Here is a 6,548-nt window from a genome sequence, read left to right on the forward strand (position 1 = left end):
GTGATTATAAGTCAAAGCATAACAAGTCAGATTTGGTCAAAGGAAATGAAATATATGGGGGCAGCATCTCAGCAAGGCGGCTATATTTCCACGGGCTGTGATGTCACCCTGCCCCGAGATGCAGAGTGGTCTCACAGACCTGGCCATGGGACGATAGCAACCATTACCCCATTCCAAAAGAGGATGGGGAATGCATGCCCCATGACAGGAGGCTATAGGGAGCTATGATTGAGTCTGCTCTTACCCCAGTGCTGGGATGGCGGGGTTATAACGGGCTATGGATGAGACTGTCTCCCCCTACTGCTGGGATGGGGAGGTTATAGGGGGCTATGACAGAGCCTGCACTCACCCCAGTGCTGGGATGCAGGAGGATATATTATATATATAATATCTATATAATATATATAATACATCTTTATTAATGATCTGGATGATGGGATTAATTCCACCCTCAGCAAGTTCACCCTCAGCAGATGACACTAAGCTGGGGGGAGAGGTAGATACCCTGGAGGGTAAGGATACCATCCAGAGTGACCTAGATAAATTGGAGGATTGGGCCAAAAGAAATCTGATGAGGCTCAACAAGGATGAGTGCAGAGTCCTGCACTTAGGACAGAAGAATCCCATGTACTGCTACAGGCTGGGTACCGACTGGCTAAGCAGCAGTTCTGCAGAAAAGGATCTGGGGATTAAAGTGGATGAGAAGCTGGATATGAGTCAGCAGTGTGCCCTTGTTTCCAAGAAGGCTAATGGCATAATGGGCTGTATTAGTAGGAGCATTGCCAGCAGATCGAGGGAAGTGATAATTCCCCTCTATTCGGCACTGGTGAGTCCACACCTGGAGTATTGCATCCAGTTGTGGTCCCCACACTACAGGAGGGTTGTGGACAAATTAGAGAGAGTCCAGCAGAGGACAACGAAAATGATTAAGGGGCTAGGGCACATGATTTACAAGGAGAGGCTGAGGGAACTGGGCTTATTTAGTCTGCAGAAGAGAAGAGTAAGGGGGGGATTTTATAGCAGCTTTCAACTACCTGAAGTGGGGTTCCAAAAAGGATGGAGATTGGCTGCTCTCAGTGATGGCAGATGACAGAACAAGGCACAGTGTTGTCAAGTTGCAGTGCGGGAGGTCTAGGTTGGATATTAGGAAACACTATTTCACTAGAAGGGTGGTGAAGCACTGGAATGGGTTACCTAGGGAGATGGTGGAATCTCCATCCTTAGAGGTTTTAAGGCTGGGCTTAACAAAGCCCTGGCTGGGATGATTTAGTTGGGGTTGGTCCTGCTTTGAGCAGGGGGTTAGACTAGATGACCACCTGAGGTCTCTTCCAATCTTAATATTCTATGATTCTATAGGGGGCTATGGAAGAGCCCGCTCTCCCCCCACTACTGGGATGGGGGAGTTATAGGGGGCTATGACTGAGCCTGCTCTCACCCCAGGGCCCAGAATGGGGTTGTCACAGTCTCCACCAATTCATGTTTATTGTGATTGTCAACAAAAGGGGGGTCAGGAAATGTTGGAAGGGAGACAACGCTTTGATCAGCACCTTGTGGAAGAGGGGAGTGTCACAGGTGTCAGGGGACACATCTGTCCTAGTAGGACCTCCCACCCTTCTGAAGGGGTGGGGGATTGTGCGGGTCCCACACCACCGAATCCAGTGCTGATGCCACATTCATGCCCCAAACCTGAACCAATGTATGAGAAGAGGCTGGGAGGCAGGGATGGCTAACACTTCTGATGTCCCCTAGCCAGGGAGTGCTGCCCTGCAAGGCCACTGTGCTCCCAGGCTGACAGACTGTGACAGACTAGGTGCCCAGGACTGTCCCAGATCCAGCAGTGCCAGGGCTATTGGCATGACAGCCCCATTCCCCGGGCCCCAGCTCCTGTGGGGAGCTGAAACCCAGATGAGGTTACCCCTCCCCCAGTGCCCCTGGACATAGAACTGTCATGGGGACCCCTCCCCCACCCCCAAGGGCACCTGAGCCCATACAGCTCTACCCCCAGCCACTGGAGCTGGGGAAGAGAGAAGTTGCTTGGAAGGGCAGCTCAGAAGCAGACCCAGCAAGAGCTGAGGGTGAAGTGATCCCTTCCCCTAGCAGATATACCCCAGCTTCTGGGGTAAGTACTGGGGGGTACAGGGGAGCCTGGTTGGTGGTGTGGTGGGGAGTGGGGCCTCTACTGCTGCTCCTGGGGGAAGAAAGGGGTCTCTGTCTGAGAGAGTAGTAGGGCCACAAACACTGCTACTGTAAGTGGCGGGGCTTGGGCCATGGTGGAGATTCTGTTCTATTCTATTCTAGTTCTTCCCCCACCCTGCTTGCTCTGCCTGAGTACCTTAATCCAGCCCTGACAGCTCCTGCACAAATAGACCCCTCATTAGCACAGAGGAATCTTGCTTGGAAGTGTCACTAGAGAGAGAGAGAGAGAGAGAGAGAGAGAGGAACTCGCTTGGACTCCCTCCCTCTCCTAATGGACATTAGGAGTTGCATTGCATCACTGCCAGTCAGCCAGCCCCAGTGCCAAGGAATAGGAATTCTCACTGTATGACTACACTACGAAATTAGGTCAAATTCATAGTCGATTTTTTAGAAATCGATTTTGTACAGTCGATTGTGTGTGTCCCCACTTAAGACCATTAAGATCATTAAGTTGGCAGTGTGCGTCCACAGTACTGAGGCTAGCGTCGACTTCTAGAGCGTTGCACTAGGGGTTGCTATCCCTCAGTTCCCACAGTCTCTGCTGTCCTTGGAATTCTGGGTAGAAATCCCAATGCCTGATGAGGCAAAAACATTGTGGCGGGTGGTTCTGGGTACATGTCATCAGCCCCCCCCCCCATGAAAGCAACAGCCGACAATCGTTTTGCACCTTTTTTCCTGGTTACCTGTGCAGACGCCATACCACAGCAAGCATGGAGCCTGCTCAGCTCACGGTCACTGTACATGTCCTGGGTGCTGGCAGATACGATACTGCATTGCTATACAGCAGCAACTCATTGCCTTGTGGCAGCAGATGGTGCAGTATGACTGGTAGCTGTTGTCATCGTCCTCTCCTGGGTGCTCTTGACCGACCTCGGTGAAGTCGGTCAGGGGCGCCTGGGCAGACATGGGTGCTCCTGGCAGACCTCGGTGAGGTCTGTCAGGGGTGCCTGGACATAAATGGGAGTGACTTCAGGTCATTCTCTTCTTAAGTTTTGTCTCATGGAAATTCAGTCTGCCTGGAAACGAGTTGGCTACAGTCGTACTGCACCGTCTGCTAGCAAGCACACAGGAGACGACAATGGCTAGCATTCGAACTGCACCATCTGGTACCAGCCTACCCCTTGCTCCCCACTCCCTCCCTCCATGAAAGCAACGGCCGACAATAGTTTCGCGCCTTTTTCCATACAGGCGCCATACTGCTGTCAGCATTGTCATCCACCTGCCGCTTCTGCTGCCACTCTGCTCTCCTGCAGACTCCATACCAAGCATGGAGCCTGCTCAGATCACTGCGGCAGTTATGAGCATTGTAAACACCACTGATGTTATCCAGCAGTATATGCAGAACCAGAAGCTCCAAAAGCAGGCAAAGAGGTGATGGCAGCATGGTTACGAGAGTAACGAAGACATGGACACAGACTTCTATCAAAGTACGGGCCCCGGCAATTTGGACATCATGGTGGTAATGGGGCAGCTTCATGCTGTGGAACACCGATTCTGGGCCCAGGAAACAAGCACAGACTGGTGGGACCATATAGTGTTGCAGGTCTGGGACGATTCCCAGTGGCCCCGAAACTTTCGCATGTGTAAGGGCACTTTCATGGAATGCTGTGACTTGCTTTCCCCTGCCCTGAGGTGCAAGAATACCAAGATGAGAGCAGCCCTCACAGTTCACAAACGAGTGGTGATAGCCCTGTGGAAGCTTGCAATGCCAGAGAGCTACTGGTCAATCGGGAATCAATCTGGAGTGGGCAAATCTACTGTGGGGGCTGCTGTGATCCAAGTGCCAACACAATCACTGAGCTGCTGCTATCAAGGGTTGTGACTCTGGGAAATGTGCAGGTCATAGTGGATGGCTTTGCTGCAATGGGATTCCCTAACTGTGGTGGGGCCATAGACGGAACCCATATCCCTATCTTGGCACCAGAGCACCAAGGCAGCGAGTACATAAACCAAACGGGGTACTTTTCAATGGTGCTGCAAGCACTGGTGGATCACAAGGGACATTTCACCAAGATCAACATGGGATGGTCAGGAAAGGTACACGACGCTCACATCTTCAGGAACTCTGGACTGTTTCAAAAGCTGCAGGAAGGGACTTTATTCCCAGACCAGAAAATAACAGTTAGGGATGTTGAAATGCCTATAGTTATCCTTGGGGACACAGCCTACCTCTTAATGCCATGGCTCATGAAGCCATACATAGGCAGCCTGGACAGTAGTCAGGAGCTGTTCAACTATAGGCTGAGCAAGTGCAGAATGGTGGTAGAATGTGCATTTGGATGTTTAAAAGCGCGCTGGTGCAGTTTACTGACTTGCTTAGACATCCGCAAAAACAATATTCCCATTGTTATTACTGATTTCAGAGTAGCAGCCGTGTTAGTCTGTATTCGCAAAAAGAAAAGGAATACTTGTGGCATCTTAGAGATTAACAAATTTATTTGAGCATAAGCTTTCGTGAGCTACAGCTCACTTCATCGGATGCATTCAGTGGAAAATACAGTGGGGAGATTTATATACACACACAGAGAACATGAAACAATGGGTTTTTATCATACACACTGTAAGGAGAGTGATCACTTAAGATGAGCTATTACCAGCAGGTGTGGGGGGGGGAAGAAAACCTTTTGTGGTGATAATCAAGGTGGGCTATTTCCAGCAGTTGACAAGAACGTCTGAGGAACAGTGCGGGGTGGGGGTGGGGAAAATAACATGGGGAAATAGTTATACTTTGTGTAATGACTCATCCACTCCCAGTCTCTATTCAAGCTTAAGTTATCCAGTTTGCAAATTAATTCCAATTCAGCAGTCTCTCGTTGGAGTCTGTTTTTGAAGCTTTTTTGTTGAAGGATAGCCACTCTTAGGTCTGTAATCGAGTGACCAGAGAGATTGAAGTGTTCTCCAACTGGTTTTTGAATGTTATAATTCTTGACGTCTGATTTGTGTCCATTTATTCTTTTACGTAGAGACTGTCCAGTTTGGCCAATGTACATGGCAGAGGGGCATTGCTGGCACATTGATGGCATATATCACATTGGTAGATGCACAGGTGAACGAGCCTCTGATAGTGTGGCTGATGTGATTAGGCCCTCTGATGGTGTCCCCTGAATAGATATGTGGACAGAGTTGGCAACGGGCTTTGTTGCAAGGATAGGTTCCTGGGTTAGTGGCTCTGTTGTGTGGTCTGTGGTTGCTGGTGAGTATTTGCTTCAGGTTGGGGGGCTGTCTGTAAGCAAGGACTGGCCTGTCTCCCAAGATCTGTGAGAGTGATGGGTCGTCCTTCAGGATAGGTTGTAGATCCTTGATGATGCATTGGAGAGGTTTTAGTTGGGGGCCTAAACACCTTTAGTTTAGAAGGTGATGGCTAGTGGCATTCTGTTGTTTTATTTGTTGGGCCTGTCCTGTAGTAGGTAACTTCTGGGTACCCTTCTGGCTCTGTCAATCTGTTTCTTCACTTCAGCAGGTGGGTATTGTAGTTGTAAGAATGCTTGATAGAGAACTTGTAGGTGTTTGTCTCTGTCTGAGGGGTTGGAGCAAATGCGGTTGTATCGTAGAGCTTGGCTGTAGACAATAGATCATGTGGTGTGATCTGGGTGAAAGCTGGAGCCATGTAGGTAGGAATAGTGGTCAGTAGGTTTCCGTATAGGGTAGTGTTTATGTGACCATCGCTTATTAGCACCGTAGTTATGCTGCTGCTTGCTGTGTGCTCCACAATATCTGTGAGAGTAAGGGGGAGATGTTTATGGTGGGGTGAGAGGTTGAGGCAAATCGCCTGGCCACTGATTACATGCAGCCAGGCACCAGGGTGGGTAGAAGAGTACAGGAGGCCGCGGTGTGCATCAGAGAAGCTTTGAAAACCAGTTTCATGACTGGCTAGGCTATGGTGTGAAAGTTCTGTTTGTTTCTCCTTTTTGAAAACCGAACCCCTTGGTTCACTCAACTTCCCTATAAGCCAACCGCCCTCCCCTCCCCCCTTCGATCATCACTTGCAGAGGCAATAAAGTCATTGTTGTTTCAAATTCATGCATTCTTTAAATAGGGGGATAACTGTCAAGGTAGCCTGGGAGGGGTGGGGGAGGAGGGTAGCACCGGGTGGGGTGGGGGAGGAGAGAAGGACAAGGACACACTACACTTTAAAACTTACTGAATGCCAGCTTTCTGTTGCTTGGGCAGTCCTCTGGGGTGGAGTGGTTGGGTGCCCGGAGGCCTCCCACCGCGTTCCTGGGCATCTGGGTCAGGAGGCTATGGAACTTGGGGAGGAGGGTGATTGGTTGCACAGGGGCTGTAGCTGCGGTCTGTGCTCCTGCCTTTCCTGCAGCTCAACCATACACCGGAGCATATCAGTTTGATCCTCC

The sequence above is a fragment of the Dermochelys coriacea genome, chromosome 24 (genome assembly GCF_009764565.3).
Source record: "Dermochelys coriacea isolate rDerCor1 chromosome 24, rDerCor1.pri.v4, whole genome shotgun sequence".
Lineage (NCBI taxonomy): Eukaryota > Metazoa > Chordata > Testudines > Dermochelyidae > Dermochelys > Dermochelys coriacea.